Raw genomic sequence first — 16,834 nt, forward strand, 5'->3', positions numbered from 1 at the left:
CAATTTCTTTGCAACCTGAAAATGTAGCAGCATTATACTCTAGTTAAATCGGACAGTGCAGGAAGAGCCTATACCGGTTTCAGGGCTTTTTTGCCCCTCATCAGTAGTCCCATATCCTCTTCTCTCCAATTCAACCAGGTACCTCGATCTGTGCCTTCCCAGATTGCAAAGAAAGAAATGTCACGGATATCGTAGCTACATCTGCTAAGAAACAAACTTAAAAGATAGACAAAAATAAAGATTACCTTATGCAAGCTAATAGAAAAACTATTTAACAAACGTCTGCAATACTTCCTGGAATCCAATAATTTAATATGCAAACAACAAAGCGGATTTAGGAAAAACAGGTGTACAACGAACAACTTGATTAAACTAGAATCTGTCATACACGAGGCATTTGTAAGTAATCGTCAAGTACTGGCGGTCTTCTTTGATATAGTAAAAGTCTACGATACTGTGTGGAAGTATGATGTCCTAACAAAATTAAAACAATGGGGTGTGGACGGAAATCTTCTAGTTTTTAATAAAAATTTTGTTTATAACAGAAATTTTGGAGCTAAACTTAACACTCATTTTTCAAGTTCGTATACCGAAGATAACGAAACTCCCCAAGGATCAACACTTAGGGCCGGTTGTTCGAACGCTAATCAAGAAGTTGATTATAATTAAGTCTCCTTAACAACCATCAAATAACAACACCCCTCATTCGTACGTCAATCAGTTGATTGTAATCAATTATGTTAATTATCATTATGATAATTAACATAATTAATTGATTAATTAATTATTAATTAACATAACAATTATTAACATAATTGATTAATAAATCTCATAATTGTACCTAATCAATTATGTTTTCAGCAACCCAAACAAAGTTGACATTGACAGTAACTGTCGGTTGGTGACGGTAATGAAATATTTGATAATGATCAGTTGATGCCATTTTTAATTAGCGTTCGAACAACCGGCCCCTAGTGTAACACTTTTCTTGATTGCAATCAATGAAGTAGTAGATAACAGTAATACTCCTGTTCAAATTGGTTTATATGTAGATGACCTTGTTCTTTATGTAAGGAATAAAAATAACCACATAGCTGCAACTATTCTACAAGAGTCCATCAAATCTGTAGAAAAGTTGTCAGAGAGAACAGGTCTTCGTTTTTCTACAAACAAAACAAAGCAATATGTTTTTCAAGCAACAAACAAATACGTTGGCCAAAATGATCAATGTATAATCAAAATTTGCAGTATGTAGAACATCGATTTTTGGGAATTATATTAGATACAAAACTCACTTGGAAAACCCACATTCAACAACTTAAAAATCTTGCATGCAAAATATGAACCAAACATAATTGGAAAGCTGATACCACACAGTTACTAAATATATATAGGGTGTCAATTTAAAAAGTTTCCACCCCTATAATTTGGTCCCTATAGAAAATCTAAAAATATACAAAAACACGTCAAATTTATTTGTGAGAGGGACATTTTGTAGACCAGTTTTCAACCAAATTACATCAACCCTCTAGAGGGGGGTGGACACAACCCCCAAAATATTTAATGGAAAGGGGGGTTGAGTGATACCTCATTTTAAAGATCGTTCGATTACCTTTTTAAAAATACCACATACATTATATTTCTCTTCAGCAATTTTGGAAAAATCAAGTGAAACCGTACAGATATTAAATATCGAGTTCAGAACTCCAAAATTTTTTTTGGAATATTGAACTCCAAATTGAATTTTTTTTGGGATGTTGAAGTATTTAGAGCAGGGGTGGGCAAAAGCCGGCCCGCGGGCCGTATCTGGCCCTTTTGCTTATTTTATCCGGCCCGTTGAGAAATCCCGCAAGCAATTTTTTTAAGAGCATAGGCGCAATGCTTTTTAAATGCAATTTAAAAAGTAATAAGTATTTTTGAAAATTTTAAACACTGAAGGAAATATTACATTATTGCCGAGGGCCGAAAGTCCCTGAAAATTTCTATGTTTCTTTTAATAAGTCACAAGGGTGAAAAAAGAGAAAATTTAATGTGTTTTTTAATTTCAAATATCTCATTCAAAAGAAACTGTTTGTTTATTCTAAGGGCTTTTCGGCCCTCGGTAATAATGTAATCTTTCATTCTGCGTTTAAATTTTTCAAAACTATTTATTAGTTTTCTTAGGATTCGAAAAAAAGGAATGCATTTAAAAAGCGTTGGAAATCAACAGTATTAGTGTTCGTAGTGTTCAATGAAATGAATCTCTTCTTTTCTTCTCAGATGCTTTTCTTAAAAGCATCTGTGTTTAACCCGGTCCAGGCGCGAATATTATTCGGCCAGGGTATTTGTCGTTATCAGCTGCTGCAAGAACTTACAACAACGAACTTATCATTTCTAAGTATGTGCCCTTTCTCCTTGCTGTCTTTCTCCTTTTAATGATGGTCAAAAGTTCTCTGTTCCTTTCCATTCTGTGCAACACCATTTCGTTCATAATATGTAATATGATCGGTCCATGCTATTTTCAAAATTCTCCTAAAAAGCCACATCTCAAAAGCTTCCAGCTTTCTCATTAAGTCAGCATTAACAATCCAATAAACGAGAATAGAGTGGACATACCATTTTTATTATTATCCCGGTTTTTTATAGGTTTCTCAGCCTTCCGGTTCCCAGTTTCCAGCTTCGTCCGTCCGTCGTTGCGTTCGCCAGGGTGAAGGTTCCTTTTTGACATTACCTTCTGAATGCCACAGAGCTAGGATTGTTTCGGCCCTGCTCTCTTCTTTCCCTCGGCGTCAATTTTAAAATTTGTTTTGGCAGCCTGTCGTCGTCCATTCTTTCTACATGACCATACCAGATCAGTTGTCTTCGTTGAATTTCGTCGATGATGGTTGACTTGACATAACGTTTTACCGTTCGATATCAGATTTGCAGATTGAATCTTTGGTTACTCAGAAATTTCGTTAACTTAATAAAGGCTTATCTTGAATTTCTGAATTTAATTTTTTATCTGGATCCTTGTTATGGCTTAATATAATGGACCACATTCAAAATTTCGTAATTTGACTGGAAACAAATTGTTCGCATGTACACCCACACCCAACTATGACAATTTATTATTAGTATTATCTATTATTAACAGTCAAATGTATTTGTCCAAATGCTTTAAAATGATACTTATAGTATTTTTGTCAAAAAAATTTCTTGGGCAGAGAAAAACCTCCACCAAAAACATTAGCGTGTGCGCAGCGAACTGGGCTGGGTATGGTAGGTCTCCGGCCCGGGAGACATTTTAAAAATTTCATTTTGGCCCGCGCTTAAAAGTATTTGCCCACCCCTGATTTAGAGTGTTTTTTTAAATATTTTTGGAAAAATCAAGTAAAACCGTAAATATATTAAGTATCGAGTTCAGAACTCCAACATTTTTTAGAGTATTGAGTCCAAGATTTTTCCAAAAGTACAGAAAAGAAATATAAGGGATGTGGTATATTTTAAAAGGTAATTTAATGACCTTCAAAATGAGGTATCACTCAACCCCCCTTTCCATTAAAGATTTTGGGGGTTGTGTCCGCCCCCGCTATAGGGTTGATGTAATTTAGTTGAAAACTGGTCTACAAAATGTCCCCCTCCAAATAAATTTGACATATTTTTGCATATTTTTAGATTTTCTATAGGGACCAAATTATAGGGGGTGGCAACTTTTCAAATTGACACACTGTATATTATAAAACACAGATGCGTAGCAAGATAGATTATGGTTCAATAGTCTACAGTTCAGCTAAAGATGGTTTATTAAAGCGATTGGACATCATACAAAATACCGCATTAAGACCTGCACTTGGAGCCTACAGAACCAGTCCTGTAGAAAGACTGTATGTAGATGTACATAGAAGCTAATGAACCATCTCTTTCAATTAGAAGACACAGACCAAGCCTACAATATTCAGCTAAAACTGGAGCAAACTCTATTAATCCTGCTTATTCCTACACATTTTCTTTCAATTTTCATTTAATTTTTGAAAAAAAAATATATACTGTGACTGTTTATTTAGATCAGTGCATTTAGCACTAAAAACCCCGGAATAAATCGATTTTTAAATACACCTCCTAGAGACTTAAATACAAGTTTTTGCATTGTGTTCAGGATCATGTCAGGAAAAAAGTCTACAATAGAAAAATGGGTGGTAATGCATAATTAATAATTGCATTTTAAAGTGCATAACATGCATTAAAAGTGCATAAACATGTCAAATTAAGCATATTAAGGACCAACTTTTGTTATTCGGGGGTTTTTGGGGTCGCTGAACATGACTACGCCATCAGAACCCACCCCCCGAACCGAAGCACCTGGTGCCAAGGGTCACTGCTAAAGCACGTCATCTAGAGATTCGAGGGCTATCGGTACTAAATAGACGCAATTAGTTTACTCAGGCCCGGCGATAACGGGCCTGCAAGGGATGCATTGCCGGCGGGCGACCCTGTTTGGGGGGCGCCAAAATAAGCACCTTTTTCTGCTGGTGTTACACAAAATCATAGAAAAATTATTTTCTTTCAAATTTTTCAATGCAATAGAATTTTATTCATGGCTCCAGTATGCGTAGTGTGTGACAAACACTCATTTTCAAAATGCTATGGATTTTAAAATTTAAAATTAAAAATTTTAATCCGGAAAATAATTTTTTTAGATAATAAGAATTAAATAAGATATTTACATCCTAATTACATTTTGTACCATTGCCAGAAGATAAAATATCTAAATATAGGTACCTAATTAAACCGAAGGGCGCTTTAGCTAGTATTGCAGGCGGGCGCCTTATACCCTAGCACCGGCACTGAGTTTACTTGAAGGTTTGTGGAGTCGATGAACACGAATACGCCACCAGAACCGACCTCCGGAGCACCTGGTGCCCACTGACACGAATACTTCATCAGAACCAACTGCCGGAGCCCCTTGTTCCCGCGGTCACTTCTAAGGTGCGTCATCTTCTGGAGTTTCGAAGGTTTTCGGCACTGAATGCATGCAAATAGATTACTAGGCTGTTTTTGGGGTCGTTGAATGTTGAATACGAATACGCCATCAGAACCGCCCCCCGACCACCTGGTGCACAAGATCACTGCTAAAGCGCTGGTTTCCTCGAAAGCGGTGCCGGCAACCTGCGATCGTAACACTGCGATGAATGACATCATAAAAAACTGTACCATGCAAAATAGTGGCGTTGGTTTCCAAGGATGCGTTGGAAGCCACCGCTTGCTGAGCTTGCACATTCCATTGCCGCAGTGAAGAACCTTGAATTTTTCACCGTAATCTGACGTAATTCATCGCAGTGCTACGGTCGCTGTTTGTCGGGGCCGCTTTCGAGGAAACCAGCGCTTAAGGCATGTTATCTTCTGGAGTTTTAGGGTTTTGGGCACCAGGTGCACCGGGTGGTCAGTTTTGATGGCGTGTTCTTGTTCAGCGACCCCAAGAAGCCCCGAGTAATCTGTATGCATCAAGTTAGTGCGGACGTGCGGAAAACCCTCGAAACTTCAGATGACGTGCCTTAGCAGTGAACCTGGACACCAGGTGCTCCGATGGTCGGTTCTGATGGCGTATTCGTCCTCAGCGACCCTAAAAACCCCCAAGTAAAAAAATCTGGCCTTAATACACTTATTTTGACATGTTTATGTATTTTCGGATGCATATTATGCACTTTAAAATGTAACTATGAATTTCCACCCATTCTTCTATTGTTACTTTTTTCCTGGCATCATCCTTATAGTCCAGGGCGCATCTGTTTTGAGATGGACGTTGAGAGGTGACTCAAACTTTTTTGCAGAAATTGCTTGAAAATAAATCAAATAATAATATTTGAGTTATCCTCCCTCTCAAAAAAGTCCGGAACATTGTTTAAATAATCAAAATGTCAAAAAATTAAGGAAAAATTCGATTTTTTTTCTTCGTTTTTTGATTATAACTTTAAAAGTATTCATTTCCGAGAAAAGTTGTACTGATATAAAAGTTGTATAATTAAATTTCCTACAATATAGAATTGGTTAAAATTTAAAAAATAGTCACCCTAGTTGCAAAATAGCAATAATTGCGAAAAAAACCATACAAAAACAAGTATTCGCATTTTACGTTTTTCAACCATTTATGCTATACATAGGACCTTCATATTTCACCCAGAAAAACTTTATGATACAATAAAACAACGCTGTAAATTTCATTAAGAGCGGTTCAATAGATTTTGTAAAATAAATTTTGCAATCCAGCTTTCGCAAAAAAAATTCATTTTTTCAAAATGTTACAGAACTAAAAATAAGGCAGATAGCAAGTTGAAATTTTTTTTGCTTATAGAAGTGTACTGTACCTTTCATTTGCAATTTGCAAAATTAAAATCGATTAAGTACCACGGCGTTAGGAAATTTTTTAAATAAACAATAGTTTTTGGTGCTACGCGCAGGACAGCGGTGTTTGATACACACAAGTTGATTTCCACCAAAAATTTCTTCCAATCTTTATCTAAAATATATTATTGTCTTACTCTATATTTTGTTGTATTTTAATATTTTAATTCCATAAAAGTTAAACTAATTTTATTATTGTTTGTGAAATATTGTTTAAACAATTGCATATGTTTAAAAATAATAAGCTTTTATATTTTAAGTTAAAATATATGAACAAAGAAAGTTTTTGCTAATAAAAGTATAGAGGAGTTTGCTATTTCAAACGATAGAGTATGTGTTTTTATTTTGCAATAAACAAATTTATTTATTTATATCGAAATTTAATAAAAATTAAAATGTATCAATCATTATTAAAGGTCATTGGAATGCCCAATCAGAGCAAACTATCCGCTGTCCTGCGCGTAGTACCAATAATTAATGTTTATTTAAAAATTTCCTGACGCCGTGATGTTAATCGATTTTAATTTTGCAAAATTCCAAATGAAAGGCACAGTAGACTTCTATAAGCAAAAAAATGTTTAACTTGCTATCTGCTTTATTTTCAATCCTGTAACATTTTGAAAAAATGAATTTTTTTACGAAAGCTGGATTGCAAAATTTATTTTGCAAAATTTATTGAACCGATCTTAATGAAATTTATAGTATTGTTTAACTGTATCATGAAATTTTTGTGGGTGAAATATGAAGGTCCTAAGTGTAGCATAAATGGTTGAAAAACGTAAAATGCGAATACTTGTTTTTGTATGGTTTTTTCGCAATTATTGCTATTTTGCAACAAAAGTGACTATTTTTTAAATTTGTAACCAATTCTATATTGTAGAAAATTCCACACCTGTAATTTTGAACCAATCAAAATACGTTATTTTGACAAATCACCATGGCAACGGAGGTATTTTATCGGAAATTTTTTGCTCGTGGGGTACCCAACAGCGAATTATAGTGGAAATTTTTTGACGTTTACAATAACAGAACATTTTTGACAGACTGGTTTTTATTTGTTTACATAATTTAGTTTTGATTCATTTTCTATCACTTGTAGTTACTCAAAACTTATGTAAAATTGAAGAATATACTATTTTCTATCTTGAAATGGTATTCCCATGCAACTACAATGAGTAGAAATTACGAATTTGAAAGCCTAAATAATTGCTGACAAAGCTATGGCGCGCTATTAATCTGTTCATGCAGCTTTGGATTTTCAAATGCAAATTTGGTGTGGAATTTTCTTATCGAATACCACGCGAATTCAAATTAATATCCGGAAATTTTTTTTTGATCATGAATATTTTTAGAAAATTTCCCTCGTCTGCGACTCGGGAAATTTTCAAAATATTCATGATCTCAAAAAAATTTCCGGAAATAATTTGACCTCTAGTGGTATTACTAGTGAAAATTTAATTACACAACTTTTATGTCAGTACAACTTTTCTGGGAAATGAATACTTTTAAAGTTATAATCAAAAAACGAAGAAAAAAATCGAATTTTTCCTTAATTTTTTGACATTTTGATTATTTAAACAATGTTCCGGGCCGTTTTGAGAGGGAGGATAACTCAAATATTATTATTTGATTTATTTTCAAGCAATTTCTGCAAAAAATTTTGAGTCATCTCTCAACGTCCAAATGTACTAATATTTTTACAGATGCGCCCTGGTCTATTAACACAATGAAAAAAGTTGTAACTTTCTAGGTGCTGTATTTAAAAATCGATTTATTTTTTACTAAATGCCCTGGTCTATTTATTAGTAATTACACCACTGATTCATTTGTCAAGGTAGGTACGCGAGCGAAAACATTTGTCAAGCCAAATGTTTACGCTCGCGTAATACTTATAAATGTAACACGTCGTGTGAACGCCCTGCTTGCCTTCGCAATCGCAAACTCGTATACTTGCCAAGTAGGTGAATCATTTTGTACTTGCCAAGTACATGAGTCGTTTGAGCCCGTCTTAACGCGAAGCAAAATATCGAAAATTGAGTCTCTCTCTTCAATCCTGACCCCCCGAGGGAGTGTAGTGGTCGACGTGATGTCGTGTATTGTCCGTCTCCAAAGATCTCTGTCTCTGGTCATTTCTTTTAACTCATGCATAGGTCTTTTGCATATTCCTGTTATCTGATCGATCCATCTTGTTGGGGATCTTCCTCGTGATCTTCGGCCTTCCACCTTTCCTTGTATAATAAGTCTTTCCATGTTTTCTGTGTTGGCTCTCATAACATGTCCAAAGTATTTTAATTGTTGGAGATGGACTTTACTGAAGAGCCGTTGGCTAACTTTTAGCTCTCTTAAAATCGAATTATTTGTTCTATGATCGGTCCAAGGAATTCGTAGCATTCGTCTCCAACAGAACATTTCAGTGGCGTCTATCTTTCTTGTTTCCGAATTTCTCAGGGTCCAAGATTCACATCCATAAGTCAGTATTGGGAATATTAAGCAGTTGATCAACCTCATCTTTAACGCTCTTGAAATTTGACAGTCCTTCCATATTGTGGTCATTTTTGCTGTGACGAGATCACATCTTTTGCTAGATCACATCTACGTTTTATTTCCTCCTGTAGTGGCCCTGTGTTTGTGATTAATGATCCCAGATATAAGTATGAGTTCACAACCTCAAACCGATCAATTGTGGTTATATGTGGATGATTGTTATGTAGTCTATCCACTATCATGATCTTTGTCTTTGATATGTTTAATTGCAGACCAAATATTTGACTTTCGTTTTCAACCAGTCGTATAAGATCAATCAGCTCTGCTTGACTATTTGCAAGAAGTGCTGTGTCATCTGCGAAACGTAGGTTGTTTATTTTATGACCATTTATTGAGATGCATTTTTCCCATCCTTTAGTGCTCTTCTCATAATATGCTCTCCATATATATTGAATAATTGTGGCGATAGTATACATCCCTGTCTGACACCCCGTTCTGGATGAAATTCGTTTGAAAGTGTGTCAAGCACTTTAACTGATCCAGTAGTGTGTTCGTATAGTTCAGTTATAAGCGAAATAAGGTGTTGGGGTACGCCCACTTCTTTTAGTATTTGCCATAAGTGTCTCCACTTGACCCTGTCGAACGTCTTACGATAATCTATAAAGCATATGTACAGTGGATTATTGAATTCCCTAGATTTTTCGATTATCTGTCTTATATTTAACAGATGTTCTCTAGTACCCCTACCTTTGGTAAATCCAGTTTGCTCTTGTGGAATTTCTCTTTAAAGGAATGTTTTTAGTCTCTCGTTGATTATATGTAGCATTATTTTACTGGCATGTGATATAAGAAATTGTCGCATTTATGGAAGCTGCCTTTTTTATGAATTGTGGTTATTCATGGGTTCGGAGTAGGCCGCGTTTAAATTTAAATTTCAGTTGAGTATCTTAAAAAATGTGAACTTTTGCAAGTATGACTGTGCAAAACTTCAAATCTGTATTTATTTTGATAGCCGAAATATAGGGCTGTCTTCATGTTTTCATCTTAAATGCGACACACTGTACACACGCCAAAGTATGCACGATTTTCGAAAAACATCAATTTTCAACGAATACTTTTTCTTTTTTATGTCCTAAAACTGAATTAGAGATCCTCGTTCATATCAAAATTTCTAATCATTTCAAATGCGTTTTACTCGATTTTTTTAGTGCACTTATTAGCATTTCCTGGAGCAATAAATCAAACTACTGAAAAAATAAAACGAAATGTGTGGCATCAATTAGTTTCTTATGCCTTTTCCAAGTGCCCATGGTCATAGCTAAGAGCTGGCGCCATGCATACACATGTCTTGACTGTTCCCACAACACTAAAGGCACTTGAACAGTTAGATAAACGTTGCCCTAATAAACATGCATTAGTCAATCTTTCTTATCATTTTTAAAAGCTTGTACATATTATGATATTTACTTCATTTTATTATTAACAAAAGTTTTATACCCGAAATAGGATGAAAATCTAGACCAGGGTTGATCTGTGAAAAAACGTCTAAATTTGGAGGTGAGAGGTGGCATTAAAATTTTTTCAGAAAAAGTTATGTGATGTATAATATGTTACCGGTCAAACCCGATTTCAGGACAAACTAGTTTGGCCTAACGCGTTCAGGACAGCCTAACGCGTTCAGGACAAACTAGTTTTGCCTAGGCCAAACTAGTTTATCCTAAACGCGATAGGATCAACTAGTTTAGCCTAGGCCAAACTAGTTTATCCTGATATTACTACGGACACTGACGGCTAGCGTTACCAGGTGTCCCGATTTTCAGGGGTCTGGGGACGCGTAACGATTTGTACCTGATCGGGACACTCGATTGTCACCCACGAAAACGAATTTCAAGAGGACTTGCAGTGAATTTTATAACTATGTTATAAAAACAAGGCACTGAAAAATATAATTTTAATAAAAAATAAATAATTGACTTAATCTACGATTTTTTTTTGTAATTTCGTCTGATTATTATTATTATGTAGGATTAAATACAGATTATAGAATCACCTTGTAGTCCAGTAAATGAACTGGAAATACGGCGATACCGTGTAATTTTCAGGATCAACTCCAAATTGCATAAAAATTTGGACGGCTTGTGCCGTTGGTTGCTTTTACTCTGGAGGTGACAGGGGGTGAAAAACCGCGCCTTTAAAATAAGTCCGGAGTTGAATAAATGAACTAATTCTAAGAAATTTTAGTTCTATAGAATTTTAACTTAGTTACTACTTTTCGAGTTATTTACGATTTAAAATGTTTATTTTTCGACAAAAAAATCACGATATCAGGCGATTTTCACAAATGAAAAAAGTAAGTATTTGATCGAGAAAAATATTCTTAGCAAAAATGTAGCATAATATAAAAAAATTTTAAAATGTGAACTCGTAAAGTCTATAGACCCAGCAAATGCAAAGTTGTAGCTCATGAAAAATACGATCTTATTTGTCAAATTAAAAATCAAATATTTCAACGTGAAATAACCAAGAAATGAAGCACTTTTCGGGAAAAACCAATTCAAACTTTTTTACTTCATAAAGCTTTATTTTTATGTTTAAAAAAGTTTTGCATCAAAACTAAGAGGGTTATGCTCAAAATCAAGTTGACTCCTTTTTTTTTGGTAAAAAAAATCGTGAAAATCTCCTCCTACTTAGCACCCCAAATGAAATTAATCGTCACCGCTTTAAAAACAATTTACTTTACTTATGTATTTTTTACATGATTGAAAGGGCCTGGACGAGTCACTAATCACGAGTGTATGCAAAATATGAACAGCCATATTTGAACCAATTTTTGTCTAACAGAAAAGCAAAATGAATCTATCATATTTATAAAAGCAAAACCTATATATATTTCTTACTCCTTGAGATTTTTAGTATCCCTAATACCTTTTAAGTTATTTTGAAAAAACGGCATGTTCCAATATTTTAGGAAATTTCTTTTTACTATAAAACCAATTTTTTTTTTAAACTAAGCACTCCCAACCAGTAAACCTTACAGATGGTATAAACAATACACATATAAAGTAAATGGTAAAGCAGTAACGATTAATTTTATTTACGTTGCTAAATAGGGGGAGATTTTCACGATTTTTTTTTTACCAAAAAAATGAGCCAACTTTATTTTGAGCGTAACTCGCTTAAAAGTGAGTTTTAATGCTAGAGACTTTTATACAGGGTGTTAGTAAATAAGTATGTAAATACTTTAAGCGCTAATTTTACATGAAAAATTAATACCAGTTTGCTCTATAAACATATGTCCGCAAATGCTTAGTTTCGGAGATACGGGGTGTTGAAATTTTTATTTCAAACTGCTAATTTATTTATTGCTCTAAGACCAGTTGAGCTATAAAAATAAAATTTGGTGAGTTTTAGGAGGTAGTTATTAAGAATTTTTTGACATACAATTTAGAATTTTGTATTCATTATTGGCGCGCTACGGGCAATGGTCTGAATTTTTTTAAAGAAAAAAATAGTACGCCACTGAGATATTTCGAATTAGAAATTATTTTTAAATTCCACGTCTAATTTATGATAAAAAACCTTTCTTGCCTTTTTTTATATGATGCACCGTTATTATGCAGAAAAATAAAACATCTTGGCGGATATTTTTCATTTCTTAGTACATCATCAAGAACTATCCAATATAATAATACTAAACTAGAACAATAACAGAAAATATTACTAAGAAGATTTCAACTAGGTGCAAAGCTGCAAGAAATGTTTAAAATGATCTCCTTTACAGGTAACAGAAGAATTTTATATTCATCATTGGCGTGCGTACGGGTAATGGTCTGAATTTTTTGAAGAAGAAAATAGTACGCCACTGAGATATGTCAAACTAAGAATTATTTTTGAATTCCTCGTTCAATTGACGACAAAAAATCTTTCTTGCCTTTTTTTCATATGCGGCGCCGTTTTTATGCAAAAAATTAAACATCTTAACGTTTACAAAGTATTTGAATTAAGTTTCTATGCATATGGAAACTACCTCAAATACTTGGTAAGCGTTAAGATGTTTTATTTTTTTGGTAAAAAACGGCGCCTCGTATGAAAAAAAGGAAAGAAAGATTTTTTGTCACAAATTGAACGAGGAATTCAAAAATGATTTTTAGTTTGACATATCTCAGTGGCGTACTACTTTTTTCTTCAAATAATTCAGACCATTACCCGTACGTGCGCCAATGATGAATATAAAATTCTTCTGTTATCTGTAAAGGAGATCATTTTAAACATTTCTTGCAGCTTTGCACCTAGTTGAAATCTTCTTAGTAATATTTTCTGTTATTGTTCTAGTTTAGTATTATTATATTGGATAGTTCTTGATGATGTATTAAGAAATGAAAAATACGCGCCAAGATGTTTTATTTTTCTGCATAAAAACGGTGCATCATATGAAAAAAAGGAAAGAAAGATTTTTTATCATAAATTAGACGTGGAATTTAAAAATAATTTTTAATTCGAAATATCTCAGTGGCGTACTATTTTTTTCTTTAAAAAAATTCAGACCATTGCCCGTAAGCGCGCTAATGATGAATACAAAATTCTAAATTGTATGTCAAAAAATTCGTAATAACTACCTACTAAAACTCACCAAATTTCATTTTCACAGCTCAACTGATCTTAGAGCAATAAATAAATTAGCAGTTTGAAATAAAAATTTCAACACCCCGTATCTCCGAAACTAAGCATTTGCGGACATATGTTTATAGAGCAAACTGGTATTAATTTTTCATGTAGAGTTAGCCCTTAAAATTTTTCATACTTATTTACTAACACCCTGTATAAAATAAAATTAAAGATTTTTTAAGCACGTTAAAAAAATTTTATGTTTTTTCATGGAGTGCTTTGGTGACACTTAGAATTGCGGAGTATCATTGTTTTTGTTTATGGAACAGTTTTTGTTGCAGGTGTATTTGAAAAAAACGTTGTTCTGATTCAACTGAATCACTGGTAGCTGCATAACATTTAATAACAATATTTTAGAGCCTTGGCTTAGGACTTTCGACTTCATCTTTGCAGAAAAAAATCATAAATGACATTCAGGATGAAGATAACTTAAGGAAAATAATAGACAATAATTGCAATGTTAATCTAAAAGAAGACAGTGACGCTAACAGGCAAAGGTGATCTCAGAAACATCATTGGAGTTATTCTTCAGACAAATGACGAAGGATTTTACAAAGTTGGCACCAAACTTGGTGTCCTTCAGAAACTATACTCTGGGTTTATTTTTTATTATTTAACACATTCACGGATACGACTTCATATGCAGACAGTCACGTCCCTTTGTAAGTGTGTGCACAGTGCCGAGGCCCCTAGGCAACCCAAGCTAGGGGCCCCTCAAGAAACGTTTATCTTTTCCCTCCAAAACCCCCTGATAACCGCTCCATCTCCAAGCGGCATCTATTTGATCCATCCATCCATCCAATGGCACTACAGCCCAAATCGAGCCTTGGCCTCCTTCAATAAGCTTCTCCAATCATTTCGATTTACCGCTGTTCTTTTCCATGAACGCGTTCCCAGAAAGTTCCTGGCATCCTCATCGACTTCGTCTTCCCATCTCTTTTTAGGTCTTCCAACAGGTCTTCTTCCCTGCATTCTTGCATTCAGCAATTTTCTGGGGATTCTACTCTCATGCATGCGGACCACGTGCCCTGCCCACCGTAATCTCTGCAGTTTAGTGTGTTGTGCTAGAGTTGGTTCGCTATATTGCTCGTATATTTCTCTATTATACCTAATTCGCCAGTTGTTATTTTCACTTATTGGGCCCAGTATCCTACGTAATACTTTTCTTTCAAACACATCTAATGCATTGGCAGATTTTTGTGTCACCACCCATGTTTCGCAGCCATAACTTACTATGGGCCTGATTATTGTTTTATATACCCGGAGTTTTGTTTTCCGGTGTACGTCTCGCGATTTGAATATGTGGCCCATCGCAAAATAGGCTTTATTTGCCAGCACAAGCCTTCTATTTATTTCCGGTTCTTCTTCATTGCTTGCAACCAGATCCATTCCTAGGTACGTGAATCTATTCACATGTTCTATATCGTCAATATTTGATACATTAATATTAGTGGACATTTTGTAGATTTGAACTTAAAATTTTTGTTTCATTTTGTAAAACGTGTTGTTTAAAGAAAAAAAAAAGAAATACATGGTCAAGAAATTATTAATTTTTCTAATAATGAAAAAAAGAGAAGGTCGTAGAAAAAGCATAGTATTCTACTCACATGTAGTGGCTATTACTCACTCTGATGAATAACGACACTCGCCTTCGGCTCGTGTCGCAAACTTCATCATCGTGAGTAATACCTATCATCACATGCTCGTTGAATGATATGCCATTACTTATTACATAACTATGTAATTATAAATAATTTTGGATTAAATATAGTTTGAGTTTTCAAAGCCTTATATATTATAAAGCAATTTTTCTGAATTTCATAGAAACAAAACTAATTAAAATATCTTCTACATCCAAATTTTCGAGCACATCATTCTCAATACCCATAATTGAGGCAGTGGCGTGCTGGCCATATAAATGAATCGGTGCAATCACCGAGAGGCCGCGGCCTCTTGAGGCCGGTCAAATAGGTAGTAAAATTTTCACCTAATATTTTTTTAATCATTGTAAAATACAATTTAAGTAAATGAATAAGACTCTATATACATAAATAGATTAATACAGATCATATTTATTTTCATACATACAGGTATATTTACGGTTTTCCAATTTCCTTCAAACATGTAGGTACTCTGCAGAATAAAAAATGGAAAAACGTTTTACACATTTTTGACCGAATTATTGGAAATATCGAAAAACGATTTGATCAAGACAAATTTTGATAAAATAGGAAATGGTATATCTTTAACGGCATTTAAATCATTTACTGAAACATTAAGAAATTTTTATCCTACCATATCTGCGACTGCAATTAGAGAAGAACTCGTGGATTTTGCTGATAAATGGATTGTAGTAAAAGATAGGATTTTGCAAAATACTGAAATTATACAACATCGAGTTAATGATGAATATGTTCAGTCGACAGAAAATATAAGGGATGAGATGATATTATTGATTTAAGTCTTAATGAACATGAAGTAACAAATGACAATGTTGTTGATATCGTGAAAACTTCACCTCCGTGTGATACTAAAAAGTGAAAAGATGGTATAGCTTGCTGTTACACTGTTTTGCATAAGTACAACTTATATCAGTGTGCTTATCCAAATTTGAATATAGCATATAAACATTTATTAACTCTTTCAGTGACACAAGTATCTTGCGAAAGAAGCTTTTCAACATTGAAATACATAAAAAATTTGTTAAGAAGTACTTTAACACAAGATCACTTGGAAACATTTTTATGCTAATGGCTATAGAGAAAAAAGCTTTGCATGAGCTTAAAATGATGAAATAATCGACGAATTTGCTCAAAAATCTACTTTCATCTAAGGAAATTATTGATCGAGAGTTAAGTAGATAATTATTTTATAGGAGTACGGTCCTGACAGTAATAATATACATCACGTTGTAAACCGCTGCGAAATTTATCAGTTTTTAAATGATAAAAACAAAATTTAAAATTATTTTGTTAGTTCCTCCACATTGTTATAGTGGAAACACCATGTAAACCTCGAAAACCTGACGTGAGTACCAAAAACCACATCATATTATATTTATATTAATAATAATATAACCTATAAAATATCCAAGAAATATAAATAGGACCAGTTTTGGGCCAAGATCCAGACGTACAGGTCTCTAATAACCAGTTAGAATCTACCATAGAAACTGACGACATGTCAAGACCTACAAATAATACAAATGAAACAAACACTTTAAAAATCCCAACATCATCAACTTCCAACAAGATCAGCAATCTTACTCCATTAGAAATAACACAACCTAAAATTATTCCAAACGTCACAAAACACCTAAAAAGGC

This window comes from Diabrotica virgifera, chromosome 10, assembly GCF_917563875.1.
Source record: "Diabrotica virgifera virgifera chromosome 10, PGI_DIABVI_V3a".
In the NCBI taxonomy this organism is placed as follows: Eukaryota; Metazoa; Arthropoda; class Insecta; order Coleoptera; family Chrysomelidae; genus Diabrotica; species Diabrotica virgifera.